This window comes from Symphalangus syndactylus, chromosome 5, assembly GCF_028878055.3.
Source record: "Symphalangus syndactylus isolate Jambi chromosome 5, NHGRI_mSymSyn1-v2.1_pri, whole genome shotgun sequence".
Lineage (NCBI taxonomy): Eukaryota > Metazoa > Chordata > Mammalia > Primates > Hylobatidae > Symphalangus > Symphalangus syndactylus.
In genome coordinates, this window is record NC_072427.2 from 11788812 (window position 1) to 11812665 (window position 23854).

Genomic DNA, 23854 nt, shown 5'->3' on the forward strand with positions numbered 1-23854 from the left:
TTAAAAAATGAATTCTATTGAATAATTTTATATTTAGCTCCTGTTTTGTGATTGTCACGGAAGGTACAGAAAAATGAGTTAGATTTGGTATCTCTATTCAAAGAACCAAAATTCTAGTGGGAGGAAAACTGGAAAGAAGGTAAATAAAGAACATAGTAAATAGAGCTGCAAACAAATTGCTATAAAAATTCAGAAAAGCAAGAACAATTACATTTTTAGGACAATTAGGAAGGGCTTAAAAGAGAAGGCAGCATTTGAAGATCGTTGGTTTGTCCAACCTAGATTTAGAGTTAAACATTTTTTACTCATCAGCCTAAAAATGCTTTATTGACATGTAACAATTATAATTTATCCCATGATTTAAACTGGAAATTAAGAAAGAGTGAAGAAGAGAAGAAGAGGAAAAGAGAAGGAAAAGAAGAAACAACTTCTCAGATTTATTCTCAGAAAGTCCATCAACTTTCTTTATTGGCATTTTAGAGGTTTCTAATAACAGCCAATGATTTCTAAAGCTATGATCACATTCCACATTACATTTGTGTACTTACTTAGGACTTACAAAATTCTTCACTACATGCTGTTTCATTTGGTTCTTTTAACAACATTATAAGATGGAATACTCAGGTAGCCCCAAAGTCGTTTCCCATATGCTGAAGTTCAGCAAGATTCATCTTCCAACCTCCTTCAACTGGTAGAATAATAAAGACCATTCTAATGGCCGTCTTCCAGCTCCTTCAACTCGACTCTGCTGCTTCCCATAGAGTTTTGAAAAGTTCTTCATCTGGATTTGTTAAACAAGTAAATAATATTTCATAATTGCAAGAGCTTCTCCAAAATTATTTCATTGTGTAAAAAAAACACATCAAATTCTGTTTTATTTAGCCAAAATTGACCTCTCTTACTTTCTCTTATCATCATGCTAGATCATTTGCAGAGTACTGTTCTTTAGTTTCTTCATTTCCATCTGGAAAACAAGAGTGCTGTGTTAGAAAGAATTAAGTCCCTGAGAGTAGAAGTGTAAAAACAGTATACATTAGCTCCCAAAGGAAACATGAATTCTCAGATGATTTAAATAGTATGACTCCAACATCTGAAATGGAATAAAATCAACGCTTGTTGACAAGAATGGAGGTCCCCCAACTTCAGTAATGATGGATTGAAAATAGTTTCCTGGGTCCTTGTTGAAAAGGAGTCTGGGGTCAGCATTAAGAATCTGTTTTAACTTATAATAGCTGATAGCTGCAAGAGGGATACACTCAGATGGTTCTGCCCCAGGAGATCTTCATTCTGTCTTATTCAAGACGTGTAGATGATGATGAGAAACTAACAACTTACCCCCTTGCTAGCCCCTGGAATCTTGTTCTTCTCTACAGCACTAGGATGACTTCAGGCCTGTCATGTTAGTATCTTTCAGAGTAGTTATCTACTGTTGTCTCATTTATTATCTATTTTAGTGTTTCTACTTACATTTTATTCTTTTATGTTTTGGGTTTTTAAAAATTTCCTAGGAAAGAGTCTAAAGCTGAATTAAAGCAATTAAGAGTGAGATTGAGGCAAAATTACATTTTCCTGTGATGACTTAAAAGTATTTTTTAGCTCAAAAAAAAAAAAAACTGTTTATTGTAAAATTTTAGAGAATACAGAAATTATAATGAAGAAAGTATTTACTATAACATTCACCCACAAAAATATGTATTAGCAATATATATCCTGTTTCCTTAACGTATGTATATGTAATTGGGTTTTCTACGTTTTTACTTGATAGTATAGCAAGAATATTCTTTCCTGCTTCAACCTCCTGAGTAGCTTGGGACTACATGTGTGCCCCACCACATCTGGCTACTTTTTTTGTAGAGATAGGATCTTGTTGTGTTGCCCAGGTTGATCTTGAACTCCTGACCTCAGCCTCCCAAAGTTTGGGATTACAGGTGTGAATCACCATGTCCAGCTACTTTGTCAGTATACTTTCTAATAGCCAGGTGTCTCATATTTAAACAGAAGTCCTGAGTCTTTCCCATAAAAACATACTTCTCCCCAAATCTCCAAATCTAATAAATTGGTACCACTATTCACTTGATAGCTCTGGGACCAAACTGACTGATCTAAGATTATTTTCTTTCCTTTTTATCCCAAAGGATAAGTCCTGTGGTCTCTACTTCTAGAACTTGTCCTGCATTCCACACCTTGCCACCCCACCATCATCTCTGCTCTGGATTATGTACTATGTCATTCCCCAACTAATCTTCTTACTTCCTCTGTCCCCAGGAGCCCTCCAAAACCCATCCTTTATAGAACAAGCCATAGGATGTTTTTATAAATCAGACCCTGCCCCTCCTCTGTTTAACACTCGCCAGTCACGTCCTATTGCATTTGGAATAAAATCCAAATCCCTTGCTGTGGCTGATGAGCCTCTCCATTACCTGAGTCTGACTGTCACTGCCATCTCCTCCAGCTCTCCAGCTCTCCCTCATTCATTATCTGAAACGATCAGCCTGTTTGTTGATTTGTTGCTCATTTGCTTATTGTGTGTTCATTGCCTGTCTGTCTCCTCCAGATCACAAGCTCCGTCTCATGCCTGTGCCTGTCTCATGGTGAATCTTCGCAGCCCCGAGTGGTGACTGGCATACGGCTGGCACTCAATCAGCATTTGCTAAATGGATGAATAATATTCCATGACAAATTGTTTTAGCTATCCTTCAGTCTTAAAACATTCTTCTACTCAATACATTTATCCAGTTTCAAAAACATTGACATACTCTCACCACATTATCCCTCTGGTCTCAATACTAAAGTCTAATCTTGGCAGCTCGCCACGCCCCCATGGCTCTAACACACATAATACTTCAGGATTTGACCGCACAGTGCCTTCCCTGGCCACAGCCCAGGAGTCTCCTTCATGCTAATTTACCTGTCAGACACACAGGATACACCACTCTTCCCACCTCTGGGTATTTCCACTGGATGGCTCCTTGGCCTAGGAGACTGATTTTCTCTTTGTCCTATCCCCATGCTTCTATGTCTTCCTAAGGGAACCCCACAGCAATATCATGGAAAACCAGACAAACACAGGGCTTGCCCTCTGGAAACTTACATCTTGGTGAAACAAACAGTAAGTCAACAACCACACAAGTAAAGACAGCAATACAACATCATAAAGAGATAGCCAAGGCATAATGAGACATCAATGAAGCCATCTTTGATAACGTGAGTGTTAAGCCTAGACCTGAGTGTGAACTATCACTATTCTTAATTTTTACTTTTCCTGTTCTTGTGCCATATCCTCTTTTTTATCATATTTAGATGCCAGTTTTATCTTTCCTCTTAGTTTTTTGGCTGCAAAAGGGCTGATTTCCTGTGTGATTCACAGCACTGGCGCACCATATACATCTTCATCTATGAGAAGGGCAGGAGAAGGAGGTGGGGTCAGGAATGGGCAGGAGAGGAGTGGAGTGAAGAAGAGAGTCTTTCAGATTAGGGTGCTTGTGACTGAGAATTCGACTCTGAACATTACAATAATAAGGCAACATTTGGCTAAATGGTCTGAGCTGAAACTCAGCACAGGTTTTGTTGCCAGTGCAATGCATTATTAATATTTTATGGATGTCACTCACCCTTTGCATAGCCTTAGAATTGGCTCAGGCTGATGATTTTTGCATTTTTTTTTTGCATCTGTAACTCAAACTGTATTAAAAAGAAAGGACTGCCTAGTGATCCTTTGTGCCTTTTCTTTCTGAAAATTGAGCAGTTGCCATTTAGCTGAGACAACCTTGTCAAGTTCTTCAGGGCCAGCTCTGATTGGGATTTATGAAGCCCAGTTCAATCTGAAATGGCTTTGAAACTTCCCCTGAATAGGAGAGTACAGAAGAGCTCCAAACTGTGCAAGGCCCTCTGAGCTTGTGCACATGATAAGCAGAGGGACTACCCTGGAGGACTCATAGCCACCACTGAGGGCTATTAAAAGAGAGACAGAGAAGGGTAACAGAGTGAGGCAATCTCCTCTTTTGAGATGGCCTCCATGGGGACTGTAAATAGCAAAGCATCTCCCTCTCTTTGCTCTGGGCCTGGCTACTCTGCAACCCTTCCCCAATCCTACAAGTAGAGCTGGGTCTTTAAAGGTCTATCCTGACTGCTAGATGCCAGGCATGTGCAACTTAGAGGGGAGCATGGTTGTTCTGAGGGCAGGGAGGTGACCAGCCTGACACTAGGACAGAAGAGAATGCCATGGGTGAGGTGAAGGGCAAGGAAGGTGAAGGGAATCAGAGCAGATATTTATTGAGCATCTTCCTTAGTGAGCCAGGCACCCTGATAGGCACCTGACAAAGGCCTCTCTTTTATGGTCACTCACAATGGTTCTTGAGATAAATATTAATACACCCGTTTCACGGGTGAGAAAGTTGAACCTCAATCCCGCTGAATGTCTTGTCCAAGTTCACATCACTGAGCTTCAAACCATTTGGCTCCCGTTCTTAGAGAACAGCATCACTGTCTCCCTATCAACGTCTCTCAAGCACCTGGAATTGCCCTGAAATTAAAGCAGCTAATTGATAGTTGTATTGCAACTAAATGAATGAACTAATGAGCAAAAGCACCAACTCTGGTCTTCTGACGTGAAGTTATTATTCATACATTGGGATATTAATTATCCTGGAGAGAGGACCCAGTTAGAACATGAACGGAGCCCACATCAGAATCTGTGACCCTAGGCACATCTGTTAACATTTCTGAACTTTGTAATCTGTAAAACAAAGATTAAAAAATTAAACTACCCACCTCATACAATTACTGAGAGGCTCAGAGGCAATAAGATATTACAAAACCCAGCACAGTGCCTGGTACCCACAGGTGTTAATGCATGTTCTTTATTACTCCCATTTACCAAGGACTGCATTGGGCTGAATGTGGTGGACATTTGAGTCCATGAGCTGAGAGGTCATGGAAATTCCTTCCTGCTCTGACCCAGGCTTCTTCTGCAGGGTTGAATATGGCCATTGCAGCATGTTTGTCATTTTGATTTCTCTTTATTCTAGAAGAGCATTAAGACCTTTTTGCAGATAGGATCCAATGAGATGCCATGTGCTAAGTCTGGGGCCTGCTATACTGAATTTCCACCAACAAGGGCCAGATTCTCTCTTTGTTAAGATTTTTGGCTTTCTGGACACCAGCAGGTGGATTCTTACATGGAAGGACAGATTTTGCCAGTGTGGGACATGCATGATCTGGCTGGTGGAACTGAAGGCCCTGTGGGCATTGATGAAGGCAAGGATGGTCTCAAACACAAACCAAAACCCACACAGATCCACACCGGGTCAGAGCCCTGGACCAGACAATTCAGCAACCAAATTTTAAAACTTAGAGTCCTAAAACGACATAATTGTCTTTATACATCCAGGCACATCCCTGAATGGGGAGAAAAATGCCAAGTAAGGGGACGGTCTTTCCTGCCATTATCACCTCCCTTCATCTGCTCCAGGCCCGAGCTGCCTGGGTTGCCATGGTGACGCAGGGCTGACCTCTCACTTTTTACTCTTCCAGGAGCTAAAAAGGTAAAAATGAGCCATTTGGTAGCAAATGAAAATCAACCTCCTTCAGTTAAAAGATGTTGAATTGCTTTCCCTTCGTCAAACCTAATGTTCCGTAGCCAAGTTCAAAAAAAAAAAAAAAAAAAAAAGTCGAAGAAGGAGAGGGGAGAGGGGGAAGAGGAGGGGCAAAAAGGAAGAATGCAAGCAAGAGATCTCAGAAGCAAGCAAGCGGAGATGCCGGCTGGAGCAGCAGTGGCGACTGCAGCAGAGAACAGGGATGGGCATCAGTGCCGGAGGCGTCAGACCAGCCTGCACCAACAGCTTTCTCAGAGCTCACAACTGGGTGCTGAGCTACTTCCTTAGACTTGCCCAGCTGTTGGTGCTGCCTCCAGCTCTTTCTCCCTGCTTGTCTCTCTGACTCTCTTTGCAGTGGTCCCTGGTGAAGCTGGATTGCTGGCTTTTACTTTTCATGTGCAGAGAAATTGGGTCAGGAAATCAAAATATTGATTGAACGCGATTGCGGTAGCTGTTCTAGAAGAGATTTTAGGGGAAGCAAATTACATTCTTTTAACATAATTCAGCCCATGATTAGGAATGTGCCCCATGCATGAGCCAGGAGAGCACATTTGTTTGCTGTGATTAATATCCCAAAGTGGCTTTCTCCAGCAACCCAGGCTGCCAGGAACTTGACCACTCAGAGCCTAGCCGGTAGGACCACCCAGGCCAGAGATGCCCCCTGTCCGAGGACAAGCACAGGCTGGGCAGGTGTGAGAGAAGTGCAGGGTGGCTGTGGGCGGCCAGCCTGGTTGTGCTTGGGAACAGGAAGCATCTTGCCACCTGTTTCTGGCTTTCTGATGCATGGCAGGGAAGCTGGAGATTTGCCCCTTTTCCTCTTTCCTCTTTTTGCTCTTGGTTGATAGAAGAACGGTCTCAAAGTCCATCCACCTGCACATCATGTGCAAAGACAGCCGGGGCTGTACTTTGGCTTCAAATGATTCATTGGTTTCATTTAGATTCAAGTGTCTAAGCACGTGGGCTAGAGCTGTCAAACCATCTTCTACATGTGAATTACCCTTAATTATAACTTAGGTGAGAACTACCGATTTATCACTCCCAGACTTGTTTTTAATCCTTTAACTTCTGGAGTTAAACCACTGGATAATGGCAATACTACAAAAAATTAGAAGGAGTAGGAGTGGTTATGGGGAACGCAACTAATTCTTTTTTTTTTCTTTTTTTTTCTTTTTTTGAGATGGAGTCTCACTCTGTCGCCCAGGCTGGAGTGCAGTGGTGTGATCTCGGCTCACTGCAAGCTCCGCCTCCTGGGTTCAAGTGATGTTCCTGCCTCAGCCTCCCGAGTAGCTGGGACTACAGGCACCCACTACTACACCTGGCTAATTTTTTTTTTTTATTTTTGGTAGAGATGGGGTTTCATCGTGTTAGCCAGGATGGTCTCGAACTCCTGACCCTGTGATCCACCTGCCTCGGCCTCCCGAAGTGCTAGAATTACAGGTGTGAGCCACCGCGCCCGGCCAAAGGCAACTAATTCTTATCAGAAAGATGTCTTCACAATGTCTTGGAGCAAAACCTGAGGTTTTTTAAGAAGAACTGTAGAAACCTCATGGGCAGGTCAGCGGTCAAACACACAGAAAATTCATTAGCAATCAATTTCAATAAGTCCAACATGAGAATAAACAAAACCAGGCTATTAAGTGATAACATGGAGAGAAAAATAATGGTGCCCAGATTGACTGATTCATTCAAAATATCTATATTCTTTAGTCGTATTTCTTCAAATACTGATAGTATTTGGCAAATACCTGCTAGTTTTTTAAATAATCCCAGGTCTTATTTATATCATCAGCTTCCGGTGGTCATAAGATTTGCAGAAAGAGCCTTTCTCTGTTGGATTCATAATACGTCCTGGATTCCACCTGAAATCCTTGCCTCTGAAATGTTGGAAGAGAGTCTCTTTCATGCCCCCTGCCCCGACCTGGCCACAGGCGCATACACATGGTCCATATTCTGTAATGAGGTCTCAGTGGCCATCTTATTCTCAGGGCCTATCGAAAAATTGCATGCTCTGAAGACAGCATAGTTGCATCAAACTCTTTAACTGGCTGGCATTTTGAAAGTTTAAAGGGTTAATGTTCCTAAGAGAAGAAGAAAATACCACGCGTGCGTTTTGATCTGAGGTTCAAAACATACACGCAGATGAAAATGGCCAGCCTCATCGCTACACACAATCCCTTTCTCTGCCTCCCAGTCTCTCTCCTTCCCTCTCCACAATCTTACAGATCTCAGTACGATTAGAGGGCCGCCGATAAGAGAATGGCCAATGGTATTCTATGGTTTCAGTGTAGTCTGAAAATTAAATCCCTATGAAAATAATATATCTCTTCTCCTCTCCCCTACCCCCTCCTCCCTAGAAGCAGCTGCTTTTCACATTTAAATGTAGCAGTGGTAACAAGAGCCTCTTTTATCAGCTACTCCTATTCATAAGGCATTAAAATACATGCCGTTTCTTAATCCCTAGTGCAGCTCTAACGGGGGCTTCAGCTTTGTGCTGAAATAGCACGTATCTTTTAAAAGTAGCTGATGGAAATCATCTTCCAAACCGAATCAGTCTCTTAAAAGCAGCTCTCCCCAAGCACAGAACATAGAGTCCAGGACACAGTATGTGTCCAGCTCCCCCCTCCACGGTAAAGGGCTTGGGAAACAATGCCTAAGTTTGTTTATAAGTAGCCCAAGCGACTTGGCAAGCTGCGTCCCTCCTCTCTCTTCCCTCCCATCCCAGATCCCGTACCCATCTTTACAGCAGCACCAGTTGCAGCGCATCTTCTGGGAAAGGCATTGCTACTTCTGTGTAAGCCAATCGGTATTTGCTGAGCAAGGTCACTTTCAGAGGCAGCTCTTTCTAGAGGCAGCATCTATAGGAACGGTGGGCCAGGGGCTGGAAGCATGGATCAAATAGAAAATCACCTGGATTCCTGGTTAATCCACAGGCCTCAAGAGGAGTGCATGCAGGGCTAGTGAATTTCACAACCATGAGAGAGCTATTTTGTAGGCAGGTAGCTGATAGAAATGTACACAGCCATATGACACACGCATATATATATATATATATATAGTTTATATATAAACACAAGTATACACAAATATTTTTGCCCACATCAGACAGTACTGATTCCCTGCACAATCATCTGGAAATAGCATTAGATGCACTATTAACACAGAGGGAACATTTCAAACACAAGAATAAGTGGCCTGAATTATGGTTAACTCCTGTGGCTATCGTTCTATTGAAATTACGTCCTGAAATTAACTTTTTCTTATATGTTAAAATTAAGGCTGGCCCTTTAAGAATAATTTCTTTTTTGAATACTCCAGCTTTCATCCCGATATATCCGGTTTTCTATTTTCAGTAAATTAGGGGGTTTCTAGTCTCTGGTTTTATTACTAATGAAGAGAAAAAGGTAGCAGAAATGTTTGTGGTATTTTGTGTTCAGCTTTATTTTCTTTCAGCTGCTTATAGAAGAGATCTCAGGAGGAAAAAATACATCACATTCTTCTAACATTGTTTTACTCAAAGTTTGATTTTAGAAGTGTAATTATTTTTTTCTCATGGTAAGTCAGTGTTGCTAGAAGTGTTTTGGAATTTTAAGTTCCTCTGGCAGATTATCTGTTTTTCAATTGCTGTGAATTTTTTTTTTCTAATTCTCTCTCTCTTCTTGATTTGAAACTGAAGTGCTGATGAACGTTCTTTGCCTTGTACAATAGATTTCTTTTTACTTATAAAATGCCACAAAGTTATAAATTAGGAGGACTATCTACATGATAAGATTTTCTCCCTCCCTCATGTGCCAGCTAAATGTTGAAGAAGGCTGATAGGAACAGAAGTAACATGTTCAAGGGAGAAATAATCCGAATAAATACATACCTTCATTTCATCTCTTTTGAAGAAAGTGTCCATCTCACCAAGGTTGTAAGGTTTTTAATAAAAGCAGAAAACTCTTCAGGTAATTATAAACGCCCTTTAATACTATTAAAGGAAAACTTAATTCCAATCATTGAGATTTATTGGAAATCTTACTTTCAGAGGCAGTGGCAATTATCTCTGAATCATGGAACCTGACTGCCCTCTTCTGGTTATACACAGAAATAGGAACAGCCTGAAAGAATTCTATCACTGACAATAGGCTTCTGTCTAGGAAATCTACAATAATAAGGAAATGTCCGCATTCATATTAGAATCTGTGCCTGATAGGAATTAGAAACTGAATAATCTAACTTCCTCATGGCCCAGAATACAATGCTTCCTAATTGTTTTTTGACAGCAGTTCTGACTTTTGTACTATTTTATTTTATGTTTGGAGCCCTCAAGTCAGACCCAGGTGTTCAACTAAAGCTAAAGTGAAGAACAGTAATTACTTTAAAATGTCCACAACTTTTTGAAAATCTGATATTAAGGCCAGCCAAGCATTCATAAATATTGCATTTGGGTTGGAGAAGAAATTCACTTTTATCAAAAGCTCAAAAAGTAGTTTGTCAATAATTAACTAGACTATATTTTAGAGATTAAAAGGTAACATAAAACTTTTCTCAAATAAAATTAAACATAATGAAAATAACTATTACGTAATGCCATAATTACATGGGATCTCCCTGGTTACTTGATAGAATGATCAATTGAATAATCTTAGATCCATCCATTTTATCCCTTAATCTGTATTAGGTGACATGATTTTCCATATTCATACCATAATTAAAAAGCTTTGAATGTCTTTCTTTTTTTCCATTTTACCTCTGAAAAATGGTATAATGAATTCAGAGTGATTGATAATTCTAGATAGAGGATCATTAAATGCCAACAGAAAAAAAAATTATGTTCAATTATAATTGTGATACTACGTCAAACAGATAGAGGAAGTCCCAATTCTGATCTCTATTAAAATGCACTTATTTCAATTTCCAGTTGCTATGTATGTCCTATTAGCAGCCTGACATTTTGAGTAGTACACTCATTCATATGAATTGGGTTTTAAATGAAAGCTTTCAAGTCAACCTTTATGGAACACTGAATGTGCGATAAGCCCAGAATTAGCAAGAGAATGAGGTGATACTTTTTCGCCAAGTGAGCTTCTTGTATGAAGGCACAAAACCTGAAGGCTCCAAATTATAAAATGCTTTAATTTCAAGGACCTCGCCCATAAGTAAAGCACACGTCGATTTTTCTCTGGAGACCCATTAAGTAGTTAGAAGCAGATAAAATTCTAGTCTGAAATTAGAAAATTAAAGGTCAGAGGTTAAGTGTGTGCCTTGCCAGGTAGATCTCAGATGGATCTCCACCTGTCAGGTGTCAGGGTTGGGAACAAATTTCAAAAGATCACACAAAGTGGGCTAACAGTACAGGTAACCGGGCAAAGCTGACATCAGGCCAAGCGTAGCAGAAGAGAAAGCAAGGCCCCCCCTGGTTTTCTAGGTGTCCCCTAGAGAAGCTGTAGGACTTGCAGTGGGATTCTGTGTTCTAGTGACCATTCCATCCTCCACAACTCTGCCCTCCATCCTGCCTCATGTAGGTCTCCTTTCTTTTTTTTTTTTAGACTGAGTCTTGCTCTGTCACCCAGGCTGGAATACAATGGTGCCATCTCAGCTTACTGCAACCTCCGCCTCCTGGGTTCAAGTGATTCTCCCTTAGCCTCCCGCATAGCTGGGATTACAGGTGCCCACCACCATGCCCAGCTAATTGTTGTTGTTGTTATTTTTTAGTAGAGACAGTGTTTCATCACGTTGCCCAGGCTGGTCTTGAACTCCTGACTTCAAGTGATCCACCCGCCTTGGCCTCCCAAAGTGTTGGGATTACTGGTGTGAGCCACCTGGTGCTCAGCCTATGTAGGTCTCTTTCGACAGGGCAAGGCTAAGAAGAGCCTTGAGGAGGATGGGGTGGGCTGGACATCTCCAGGCATCAGGCTCTTAGGGGCCTGCACTTTGCAGTTGTCAGGGAATGCTGGCTGTGCACACCTGGAGAACTCAGGTAGTATGGTATTGCAGTCCCCTGTGTGAGGAAGAGCCCTTTCCTGCTAAGAGTAAGAGCTGCTGCTTCTGGCTAGCTTGTTGTCCAGGCAACCCAGAATGGGCCCCCAAGGTCAGGTTTGGCCAATCCTGCTCAGGCACCCGATTGCATTAATAGAAGAGCCCTGCACTAAGGGTCAGCTTCTTACAGAGCTCTGCCGTTCTGTGATCACAATAGAACTATTTCTCCTTTACCTCAGTTTACTCCTGTATAAAACAAGGAACTTGGATCCCATTCTTCTAAGGTAACTTTTTGGTTCCAAACACATACACTAAGTCACTTGTCATTTTCATAAAACTATCACATTAAATGAGGTACCAACCATCTTCATGAGCAAAGGATACCAATTAATGGTGTGACAAAAATATAAAGAGTTATGAAAAGTTTTACATCAATTTTTCCCCCTCAGGGACTGAATAGTACAAAGCAAATGCAAACCGTTACATTTTATGGCTTGCTCACTTATAATAAATCTGGCATGACCTGAAACTCAGTCTCTCTCTCTCTCTCTCAAGTTAATAAGGTCACTGGTTTCTGTTCAGAAATTCTTTTCTCCCTAGGATTAGGAGGAAAGTCAACTCATTGCAGTCCAGGCTTCAGGGAAGACTCGCAGAGACATACTGCATCTTTAGGTGTAATGGTCGTGAGGCAGCAGGGATACTTGGTCCTGTGGTCTGGGGAAGATGCTAGGATGGAACTGATGCTGAATCTTTTGGAAGGAGTCCTGTCAGGTGTAGTTTTCTACTGTTCTGCTGGTCAAAGAGTTGTGACAATAGAAGCTGCAGGCTAAGCTGTTCTCTGTCTTGTGCCAATGAAAACTCTCAGAGCAATGACAGCTGTAGGGAAATGTGGCCAGAGCTAGGGAAGAGAGAAAGCGGGGAATCAATAAAGATAAAGGATAATCTAAAAGCAGAGTCGTGCCTGCCTTCATGCCGAAACAAAACATATATTACCATGTAACATATGTGCCCTGACTCACCTGAATGCCTGTGACTTCTCAGGGCAGATATTTTTGTCTGCTTTGTTCATTTCTGTGCCCTCAGCACCCAGTACAGTACTTGGCACCAAGTTGGAGCATGGTACTTATTTTTAGTGGTGAAGCAGGTGGTAGCGATGGAAATGGTAGAGGAAGGGAAAGAGGTAGAGGAGGTCGTGGTGGAGATGAGGTAGAGGTGGCAGCGGTAGAGATAGAGATGGAGGTGAAGGAGGTGGTGGTGGTGGATGTGGTAAAGGTGGTAGAGGTGAAGGTGGAGGAGGAGGAGGTAGTGGTGGTGGTGGTGGTAATGGTAAAGGTGGTGGTGGAGGTGGAGATGGTGGAGATGGAGGTAGTAGTGATTGTGGAAGTAGAGGGGGTAGTGGTGGTCGTGATGATAGTGGAGGCGGAGGAGGTGGAGAAGGTGGTGGAGGTGGAGGTGATTATGGAGCTGGAGGTGAAAGCGGAGGTGGAGGTAGTGGTGGTGGTGGTTGAAGTGGAGGTGGTGGTGGTAGTGGAGATGCAGGTGATGGTGGAGGTGGAGGTGGATATGCTGAGGATTTTCGTAGATGAAGTTGTTTTGTACAGGAATGCGGTGGCCTGGGTAAAAACAGAAATAGAGCCAGAGATGGGAGAGAGAAAGAAAGAGCCCCCATGAGGCAGTTTAAGTCCCTGCTTCCAGCTCTGTCTACAGAGACAGAGGATTCCTTAGATTTGTAAGTCATGAGCCAACAGAGCCCCATTGTCTTTTAATGAGAATCGAAACATTCAAAAGTACATTGTCCACTTCAGAAACATCGGGTCCCTCATCTCCTCATGCCTATCAAGCTAGGTCTGGCCCTACTTGAACTCAGCCACAACCTACGGATTGTCACTGCCTGGTCATGTCACTGCTAGGTCAGATCCCCTCTGGAGGTTGTACTGGAGAGGTCCAATAAACACATCTAATCCACCCAAGCCTCTCCTTCAAACATTCTGGTGGCTCCCAGGAGCTATGAGCAGAAATGCTCAATACCTTTATATGAGCTGCCCCACTCTCTACCTTTTCATCCCTGCCAGTATCTCTGACCTGGTCCCCCTTCAGGCCCTAACCCACCCTACCCTCTTTGTTCACTTATAAATCTACCAATGCCTTTTACATTTCCCACCTACCTTTTTTTTTCTTTATCCCTTCTTTCTCTTACTGAAAAAGTCTTGTTTATTCTCTGAAACCCCCTCAAGATTCCTTTGAACCCGTCCTTCAGATTCCACCCTTTGAGATGCTGTTTTCCTCTCACTCCTTTTGAGGTCTTTCACTCTGGCACCCTGTCCTTTCTTGGCTCATCCAGGCAGAGTTCAGTGACCCTAGTCAGTGTACCCTGGGTGTCTGGCGCATAGCTCTGCTCCAGTATGCACCCCTCCATGGACTCACACTCACATGCTATGTGGCACTCCACAGATACCATGTCGCACGTGGGACTCCACCACTGACTGTGTACTCTTTGAGAACAGAGAGGACATAGGTACCTCACATAGAAAGGCCATGGCTTAAAGGATGATTCTCTTTCTTTTCCATCTATAGCTTTGTCACGATGATGAGCTGTGTATGATGGGAAGTTTATACACTATCTGGTGTGATGGGAGGTTTGGAGAAAAACAAGTTAATATTAGGAAAGCATGTGAGAACCGTTTCTCTCATCAGAGAATACAGCTGTGTGCCCTGGAAGGAAATGAAAGTCCATTCAGTAGCTAAGAGCTACTGGAGAGACACACGGAGGCTTCCATTTTCAACACAGGGTCAGGGAGGGCACTTAGGGCTTGTACTTTGATTTCAGGGTGTGGAAGAGGGCTGAGGCTGCTATGAGACTTGTTGGAAAACTCATTTGCTCAGCAAGAATACTCTTGCTGTTTAGATGGCATTTGCTTTGCATGCTTGAGGAGAGTGGAGGGTTCTAATGTGTCCCCTGTAGCTACATTCTTTGGTGCCTCCCATAGAAAATACATAGAAATGAGCAGAGAGGTTCTAAGTATGCATCTTGTTAAGAAGAACTAGGCATTTACCATAGAAGACACTCATTCTGGTTTAACATTTTCTAGGTACGTGGGTTTGCAGGAATTATTTGGAAGCAGAGGGACACCAAGAATACATGAGATGGCTCTTTGATTGCCTCAGTTCCCAAGGCTATCAAATGACAGCTCTGAACTCAAGGATCACTAAGAAATGGCACTTTGGAGTAAGAACTATCACAAAGGCATTTGAGGGCATCCAGGAAGCCCTCTGCTGTGTGTGGCAACAGACACAATAATAGAACTTCAAGTTTTAAGAAAGGGAGAGAAAACAGCGGACCTAGATGTCTATGAGGGACCAGATAATAAGGGGCAGGAAATAAGTGCCCTGTGTTCGATTATACCACACAGCAGGGACAGAAGCCCTTTTCAAGATGATAAGCGACTTTTTCTTTCCCTGAAGCCTTGAGCTTAACAAGGTGGTGTGAGCTATGGGAGTGAGGGGAGGAATCAGCACAGAGTTCTTGGTAAAGGCAACTCGGGCTGAAGGTTAGGGTGGAAACAGGGAAGACGGCATGCTGAGAATGAAGTCTTCGGGCAAGTGGATGTGAGTTGGGGTGGGGATTTCATGGCTGTTCTTTTTTCTCTCTTTCTCCATTTCCTCACTGAGATTACTCCCTCGGTATCAGAAATAAAGTCGTCACTCCATAAATGTTATCTTGTGTTCCTGTTACTAAAGCTACTGTAATTAAGAAAATGGGCACAAGTAAAGCAAGTAATAAAATTTAGAGTATAAAAATGCTAGAAAAGTTGAAGACAAAAGACCACCTTTTTAATGGGCTACATGTGTAAAAGAGAAATAAGAAAGTTACAGAGAGGGTCACAAAGAGAGTTGGAAAAAATGGGAAAGACCCAGCAATGCCAAAGACCAAGGGCTGATCCACCAGGGAAGATTTTTGAATGTAAGGGGAGTTGTTCCACGTGGCCAAAACACTGGGAGTAACATTCATCTTTCAATATCATCGCAGCAGTTGGGAAAAATGAGCACTGACAATGAACTGTCATAAAAATTACATACAGAATCTTTTCTATGGGAAATTATAGTTATCAAGGACTCGTGGGATTCACAAAGAAGGTAGCCAGAGAAACTTCAATAAGAGGAAAAATTATGCTTACTTATATCACTCCTTTAAGATGTCATTTGAACATTTTTAATTGAATGTGAGATTTCAAAAGAATGGTTCTGTTGGTGAACAGGAATGGAGGGCATGCAAAATACTGAGATTTGTCCTAGCCCAGACCATTTTCCTAAGCAGAAATCCCGAGGAACTACAAACCCTATATGAAAAGCTTCACAGAGAAAGTTGTATGGAAGCAACAGCGCATGGGCCCATGGGTGCTAGCATCTGTTCTTTCATTAAAGAATTTTTAGGGCCCAACTCTGTTTCAGACCATATAACTGGGCTCAGTAGAGCGTGTTGAATCACATATTATCTCTGCTGGTCTGCAAACTCTGAAAGGAAATTTGTTGATTCCTAGATAAGAGCTCTGATTGTTGGAGAATGATCACCATTTGTTAGAACTGTTTGCTTGGGTTTCTACAACAATCCATGAAAGGTCAGCTAAGCTAACCTGTCCTTCATGGCCCCTCTCATAGAGGCAGGGTCCAGACCCTGCCACATACCATCTCCTGGTTTCCAGGAAGAACGCCTAGTATTAATGCTGTAAGCTAGTTTCTCTTTGTTTCCATATGTTTTCCTAGGGGCTCTCTCATCACAACATGTTATACAACCCGTATCAACATCATGTCCCATTTGGTCAAAAGGCATTTCCAATCCAGTGCTTCCTAACCTCTTTCAGGGGAAGTATTACATGCAAGTTAACATTACCATGCCCTGACAGATCAAATGAAGAGAGACAGCCAGAAAGCTTTGAAAGTTCATGACAAACCAGGTCACTTTCTATTATATTTACATTTCCGTAATAGGGTCCTTTAAGGACTCCTCTTAAAGAGGGTTTACATATCCCAAGTCAGCCTTTCTCTTGAATTCCACTTCAATCCTATCACGATTATTGTGGGCATGATTCAGTGAATTGTGCTCAGTTACTTACAGCAGGATGGCAGGTAGTATGGGGGGGTTGGGGCAGGGGTAGGGAACACCAAAGCTAGAAACTAAACCTACCAGGAGGACAGGACGGGAGCTGAGAGGTGCAGAATATAATGTCGCAACATAAAGGCTCGCAGATCCCTGGGGGGGGATCCCAAAGTGAAGATTAAGCAGGTAGGCAATTGACCCTAGGCAGGTCTATCAATGGACAGAAAGCCCTGAGCCAGTCAGTGTGGATTCCAGAGACAGACTATGGAATTTGAGAGAAATACTAGAAAAGCCAAACGGAGGGACAAAAGTGCTGAAATAATTCAACCAGTTTAAATAGCCAGTTTAAAAATGGATATTAGGAAGTAGACACATCAGTGGACTCAGCCTTAAAAATGAACTTTTTCTATCACAGGAAGCAGAACTCAGGGAAGGAGTGAGGCAGGACCAGTGTGCCCAGGAACCAATAAGAAACGTTATTGTCCCAAGTAGACCATCAACTTCTGGGAGAAGGCCAGGCATGATGGCTCATGTTTGTAATCCCAGCACTTTGGGAGCCCAAGGCGGGCTGAACGCCTAAGGCAGGAGTTCAAGACCAGCCTGGCCAACATGGCGAAACCCTGTCTCTACTAAAAATACAAAAATTAGCCAGTCATGGTGGTGGGTGCCTGTAGTCTCAGCTGCTTGGGAGGCTGAGGCAGGAGAATCGCTTGAGCCAGGGAAGTGGAGGTTGCAGTGAGCCGAGATTGCTGCACTGCACTCCAGCCTGGGCGACAGAGTAAGACTCTGTCTCAAAAAAAAAAAAAAAAAAAAAAAGCTGGGCGCGGTGGCTCACGCCTGTAATCCCCAGCACTTTGGGAGGCCAAGGCAGGCAGATCACGAGGTCAGGAGATTAGGACCGTCCTGGCTAACACGGTGAAACCCCGTCTCTACTAAAAATACAAAACAATTAGCCGGTGTGGTAGTGGGCGCCTGTAGTCCCAACTACTCAGGAGGCTGAGGCAGGAGGATGGCATGAACTGGGAGGCGGAGCCTACAGTGAGCCGAGATTGTGCCACCACACTCCAGCCTGGGAGACAGAGCGAGACTCCATCACACACACACACACACACACACACACACACACACAAAGTTCTAGGAGAGGAGGGCTGAGAGCCTGGGATGACAGGGAGCCATTGGTCAGGTAAGGGCACTGTCAGGACAGAATTATGTGACAGACGGCTCAGGATGTGAGGTCCAGCCCTAGAGAAGCACGTGGACACATCATGTTGTGTATCACTGCTACAGGTGAGGAATCACCACTACAGGTGAGGAATCATCTAAGAACTAGGTACAAGTGACAATTGTACTACCATGGAGAGCGATGGGCAGAGTTGGAGAAATTCTGCAGAATCAACTCTCCTTGGATTTACCCCATGCTCTGCCGAAGTTATCCCTAACCCTTCTGCCAGCTACCAAGTGCACTCTCTTCTTAAAGAATCAAAATTCAGCCGGGTGTGGTGGCTCACAACTGTAATCCCAGCACTTTGGGAGGCCAAGGCAGGCAGATCACGAGGTCAGGAGTTCGAGACCAGCCTGGCCAATATGGTGAAACCCCATCTGTACTAAAAATACAAAAAAATTAGCCAGGTGTGGTGGTGGGCACCTGTAGTCTCAGCTACTTGGGAGGCTAAGGCCGGAGAATTTCTTGAACCGGGGAGGCAGAGGTTGAGGTGAGCCAAGATCTTGCCGCTGCACTCCAGGCTGACGACAGGGTGACACTCCGTCTCAAGAAAAAAAAAAAGTCACAATTCTTCCTAGCTCCTGGCTCCCTATTGAGTCAACACTGGGTGAAAACATCTTTCACTATGAAAGGCTTAAAAAATATCTAATACAATCATTGTATCATTTTTCATCACTGAGCAAATGCTCAACTCTGTTAGAGATTGTTCTTGCTTTTCTTTGAATTTTGGTCAAGTGCAGATCCCTCATGCGGGAAACATTTATTGAGTTCTATTATATACTGTCCTAACTGCCAGGGAATCCTGGTGAACAAGGCATGCTCCCTGCCTTTACGGAGCTTCCAGTTTAGAGCAACAGGCAAAAAGAAATTAACAGGTAGTTTCAGTTCAGTGTGACGGTATGTAAGAGAAACCCTCATCAAGAGACTTGCTCACGGATAGCTTTCCAGAAGGATCAGGTACAAACTGACAGCTTTGCACAAGCTGAAGCCTTTAATGTGGGAGGGCCAGGTGCTCCGTGGAACAGAGAGCCACTTGAAAAATGGATTTTCGATTCTTTCAATACCATAATATTTAATAGGAAATGATCACAGGAGTAATGTGATGTACAAGGCTCACGTTACCTGATCTATATAAAATGAAAATATGATTAATGTTCTGATACTTGTCACTACTATGAACAGTGCTCTTGGAAGAAGATATACAAGAGCCTGAGATTACTTAGGCTGTCTAAGAAGGTGAACCCAAGGAGCCCCAGTTAGACATAAAATTTTACTGTACTCATAAAATCTATGTCAAACTTCATGCAGTTGAGTGGTGAGAGGACTGGATCCGAAGTTAAGATGCTCCGTTTCCCTGTCCTTATTTTGCCACTGCCCATCTCTGTACCACTAGCAAATCCTTCTTGTGGCTTTCATTTCCTTATTTCTAAAATAAAAAGATGAAACTAGGCTTCCTTCTAATTGTAAAGGGGCTGTGAATCCTCCCCAAAAATTGTTTTAAGAATGGGGCCATAATCATTTACTATGATGCTATGAAAAAGATGACTTTGATCATAATGTTCTCTTTGAGACATCCAGTTCAAGACAATAGATAGGCTGCAAGAAAAAAATAAACTCCAGTCAAATGTATGTGCTTAGTACCTGGCTAAATGTGCTTAAAGCTATTTGTTTCTTTACACTAAAAAAAAAAAAAAAAACCAAGCTTATACAAGGCATGTTGGTATCATATGTTGTTTAGTTCACCTGTCACTTCATAGGTAAAACAGACACATGTGTCAAGAAGGTAGCTCTCCCGACTGCCTTGAGAAACAGGAATGAAAGGTCCTTCTGGCCCAAAATAATCTCTCCCACTGCCTCACTGTAGGCCCTGAAATTCCCACCATGTTTTCTCAAAGGCTAATATTAAATCCCAATTCCTTGTCTTTCTTAATGCTCTAGCCTCAAAGGATGGTGAGGATTGATTAAAATAATTTTTGGAAATGTCACCAACACGCAAGTAGTCAATCAACACACATTAGTTCTGTCTTCCCTTTTGTTCCCGGCTATTTAGCACTACCACGAACAGGCCTCTCCCGTGCTCTGTCTCCACTGAGACAGGTAGATGCTACATGGTCTCTAAGCCCCTACTGGTGCTGTTTCCTCCACTTGGAACTTTCCCCTCTCTTCCCTGGGATCATCTAAATCTAGCTTGTGCCAGCCTAAGTTCTCAATTACAAGCAACAAAAGCCTATTTGTGGTATTGAACTAAAAGAGAAAGGTTACCAAGAACTTTCAGAACAACGAGGGGCTTGAGAACTAGGCATGGAAAATGGGATGGAACCGAGGCACCTCCAGAGGTCCCAGTGACCAAGCCTCACACCCAGGGCCGTGCTGTAGGAACCATCTGGTTTGTATACCACCACCACAGATGCAGCCCATCTGACTGCTAGGTGGCCCCTGTATTTAAGCAGTAACTTCACAGACAGAATCCACAGACCATGCATCTAATTGGTACAATTTAAATCAAATTTAAATCCAGGGTAGACCCCTGGCTGCACCCAGCCAAAGTGAGGTGAGAGAAGATCCTTGGCTCCAGCAGTGGGAAGCAGCAATGGGGAGGGGTGTCCAGAATTGGCTTTCCAACAAGAGTATGCTCAGTGAGGAAGGCTACTGAGGCAGTATCATGGAGCCCATGACAAGAAGCACTGGACGCTAAAAAGCCCCCAAGCTACCAGTGTCCCCAACAGAGTCCATTCACCTGGACTCTGCTCAAGGCCTCTCTCCCATGCAAGGGCCCCCTAGCTGGCCTTCCTTGGCCTGAGTGTGCCTCCTTTGAGCTCCTTCTGCGTCTCTCTACCACACAGTTCAGAAAAAGCATCACACTACCCTCAACATGTTGTTTGACTGTTTGATGACTTCTGGAATAGCTTCTAACTGGGCTGCTGACTCTGTCTCCACCCGGTGTCATCACACAGGCTCCACATGCCAGGTTTCTCAAGAGGTTCCTGTTAGATGAAGAAAAGAGTGAACTTAGGATTAAACCTGAAGTAATAAAGGAAATCAGTGCTCAACAGGCTGTGGTTGGGCATCACAGTGAGCCCTGGGGAGCCATGTGATACCAAAAGTTGCAGACTCTCTGCAAAAAGGAATCATACCTTGAGTGTGTTTTTCTGTCGGTGAATCTTTACACTGCTTCTATGGCAAGGCCTGAGCCTTGCTCTCTGGGCCCTGTTAGAAATCTTGGAAATTATAACCAAGTGAATTCCGTATCGGGCTAAGTACAAGCCATGCAATTTAGTTTGGAAGCATACATTTGATAAAGTACAAGTATGTACTTTGATTAATAAAAATTAATATAACCCAGAAAACACAGCATTCTAGAACAAAATGAAGATTTATTTCAAGCCAAAGCCAGCATGTTGATAAAATTCTCAACCAAATCAAAGATGATTGTTTACTCTAGCATTATGTGGCATTAACTTCTTAGCACTAAACAATGCTATAAAAATATTTTAAGATTTTTTAAAACATTGTTGATTGTACACTTACGAAGGTGAAATGACAGTGCTTACTGTTGTTCAGATCAAAAGAATCATAAAGATCTACCTCCTACTGTCTTTTATAATTAGCTCCTAAAAATATATCTGTATCAAAGTTAAGAAACAAATTTACAAGTCTAAAGGTTGTCCAATTCTGAGAGCTCTTACACTGTTTTAAAATTAATTTAAATTAGACTATTTTAAACTCAATAAAATATATAAATATATATTTTTGAGTATGCATCCATGATTGCTTTAAATTCTAAAATAGTTTGAAATTTATTTAGGTAGTAAAAATTCATTTTCAAAAGCAATTTTTACCACCATATTATAAGTTTTCAAAAAATTTAATTGAAACAATATTTAGTGTTTTGTGGGACTGGTTTTATTTTTGACAAAGAAGTCTGATTTTTAAAATCATTTTTCCCAATATTTATTCTAATTGGTTATTGGTGGCATGTAGGCATTATTCAAATTTTGTGCATGCATCTCTTTAAAAAACAGGCACTTTCACACATAAATCATTGACACCCTAAGCCACATTCACTATAGTTATTTTGACTTTCAGACATAACCTCATTAACATACATTTCTACTTGCCAACTAACAGTTAACTAACAGTCTCAGCAACATTGTCGTCAATAAAGATAAAACAATATTTATGCAATTAATTAAATATATTATTGCATTTTTTTTGCAAACTATGTTGTAAAAGTGAGTAGAATTCAAAAAAAAGCACATGTTAACACTGGTAGTAATACAAATGAATTAAACATCAGAATTAAGAATAATGAAAAAAAATTATGGTTTATCCATACAGTGGAATACTATTTGGGCATTAAAATCATATCTAAGAATATCTACTCATTGAAAATATTCATGACACATTTTTAAGAAAAAAACAAAACCGCCTATACATATGACCTTGATTTTGGCTTCCAGCCATCTTTTTCTCTTCTTAATGGTGTCTTTCCTTTCACCCTCTCAATAGCTATCCAGATATATGAACTGTCTACGTGTGAGTCCCTCATCTCAGCAGCAGGAGCAATGTTATAACTGAAAAGGAATAGAAAGGAACTTGAGCAAATACACATTTTGGTTCAATTTTGCCTAGAAATGGCCTTTAAAGAAGAATACAATAATAATAATAGCAATAGTAATAGTAATAACGACAGTTAGCTATATTGCTAAAATAATTTGGATGCAAAGGTTTACTTTTCACTAAAGGCATCACAGAAAAAAAAGAAGCATAGAAAACCATCTACAAGAGGTAAGATTAATCACCTATTAAGTACAAAGCTACAAGGGTTATTTGGAAACCAAGGGCCCACAAAATTGGAATCAGAGGCATTCTTTGACCTTGAAATCAGAACAAAAGAAGGATGGCTGGGGAGACTGACCAAAAAATATTGGGGTGGATCTCAAAGGTGGAAACTGTCAAAGGGCTGATCAGAGCAGCTGGAAGAAATGGAGCCGGAGGAGGGCTAAAAGTGAATTCCTGAAGATCTAAACTTCTTCATCTCAAATGTTATATCTTAAAGTTACATATAATCTCTATTGGCAAATTAGAAATTCGTTTATCAGTATCTGTTCAATACAGGCAAATTTTTGACAGCTGCTGTGCTGACAACGGCACACTGTTTAGCAAACTAAGTAGAATCTTTACTTTTAGTTTTCTAGCAGTTCTTAACTTTGCTTACGGTCATGTGCCACTTGATGATGGGGATACATTCTACAAAATGCGTTCTTAAGCAATTTCATCCTTTTGGGAACATCATAGAGTGTGCTCACACAAGCCCAGATGATACAGACAATTATACACCTAGGCTATATGTTGTAGCCCATTGCTCCTAAGCTACAAATCTGTACAGCATGTTGTTGTACTTAATACTATAGGCAATTGTAACAAAATGGTAACTATTAGTATATATACACATACCTAAACATAGAAAAGGCATGGTGAAAATACAATTTAAAAGATAAACAATAGTCCATCTGTCTAGAGCACTTACCACGAATGGAGCTTTCGGGACTGGAAGCTGCCCTGTGTGGACCAGTGAGTGGTGAGTGAATGTGAAGGCTGAGGACATTACTGTACAGACTTGATAAATACTGTACACTTACGCTGCACTAAATTTGCAAAAATATTTTCTTCTTCTATAATAAATTAACCCTAGCTCACTGTAACTTTTTTCCTTTATAAACTTATTACTTTTTTTAACTTTCCGACTCTTCTGAAATAACAATTAGCTTAATACATAGCTGTGCAAAAATTTTGTTAGATTTTTAGCCTATAAGCTTTTCTCTGTTAATTTTTTTTTTATGGTTTTAAAACTTTTTTGTTAAAAACTAAGACAAAAATATACAGATTTGCAGATAAGTCTAGGCCTATGCAGGGTCAGGATCATCAATATCACTGTTTTCCATCTTGACATTCTGTTGCACAGGAAGGTCTTTCAGGCCAATA